General features: G+C 38.7%; 1 protein-coding gene across 1 annotated transcript in view; it reads right to left on the bottom strand.

Moving 5' to 3' along the window:
* Positions 1–485: 485 nt before the first annotated feature.
* LOC134293939 (adenylate cyclase, terminal-differentiation specific-like) overlaps positions 486–1,188 on the bottom strand; it is a 2,284-nt gene continuing 1,581 nt past the window's right edge. Inside the window, exon 2 of the mRNA XM_062963175.1 lies at positions 486–1,188. This exon is cut by the window's right edge and continues 428 nt beyond it. The gene's annotated coding sequence lies outside the window, so the exon portion shown is untranslated.

Below are 1,188 nucleotides of genomic sequence, written 5' to 3'. Positions count from 1 at the left end.
AATTAAATATTATTGGAAAGTAATTCACACGGAATGCAAAAAAAATCCTCAAAATTGACTTTGATGGTAAACCAGAATATTACCTATTAGGACTTTACGACATGCAAAATCATGATAGAATAGAGTCTCCAAAGGGAAAAGAGAATAAGATAAAAATGTATACATATGCTGTGACAGCAGCAAGAATAGTGACAGCTAAAAATTGGAAGAGCCCTGTCTGCCCCACAAAAGCCATGTGGTTGGGGAAATTAATGGATATTACAAATATGGACAAATTAACCTATTTGCTAAAAAGAAGTAATGGAAAGGTGATGAAAGAAACAGACTGGTCCGACTTTGAAGATTACCTAACGGAAGAACTGAAAGGATAAGATAAAATACAGTACAGAAGAAAGAAGATTGGAAGTCTAACCCCCCCCCCCCCCCCACCCCGGTGGTTAGGTTACCTTCCTGGGAGTCTGAATTCAGACGTAATACACAAGATGTAATTTTTGAAATAAAAAACCTTTAATTAAAATTATATGGAAAAAAAATAAAAACTTTCAATTGCATCACAAGTTGTTTTATGTCTTTTTGAATAACCCGTGGTTATTCTTTAAGTCCTGTCCAATCCAGTTGCGGATCCAGGCGGGAGGCAGACTGCGTTGGATAATCCAGAACGTTGGATAAGCAAGTGTTGGATAAGTGAGACTCTACTGTATATAATGAGCAGAGCCTCATTATTATTGTTGTTGTTGTTGTTAGTGTCTTCATCTTCATCATCATCATCATTATTATTATGGTGAAGCTGGATGGATATGTTTGAAGACTCTTGGGAAGGCGTCCCTGATGGAAGAAGAAGGGTTGGCCCTTGGAGTCTCTGTAGAGTCTTGTTGTTGTGTCATAATCTTCATCATCATCATCATCATCATCATCATTATGGTGAAGCTGGATGGACATGTCTGAAGACTCTTGGGGATGGAAGACTTTGAAGCCTTGATGGAAGAATGGCTGCCCCTTGGAGTCTATGTAGAATCTTGTTGTTGTTGTTAGTGTCATAATCGTCATCATCACCATCATTATTATTATGGTGAAGCTTGATGGACATGTCTGAAGACTCTTGGGGAGGCGTCCCTGATGGAAGAAGAAGGGTTGGCCCTTGGAGTCTCTGTAGAGTCTTGTTGTTATTGTTGTTGTTGTGTCATAATC

This window comes from Anolis carolinensis, unplaced genomic scaffold (genome assembly GCF_035594765.1).
Source record: "Anolis carolinensis isolate JA03-04 unplaced genomic scaffold, rAnoCar3.1.pri scaffold_11, whole genome shotgun sequence".
In the NCBI taxonomy this organism is placed as follows: domain Eukaryota; kingdom Metazoa; phylum Chordata; class Lepidosauria; order Squamata; family Dactyloidae; genus Anolis; species Anolis carolinensis.
The sequence above is the reverse complement of the archived record's forward strand: the minus strand, read 5'-3'. Positions and strand labels throughout refer to the sequence as shown.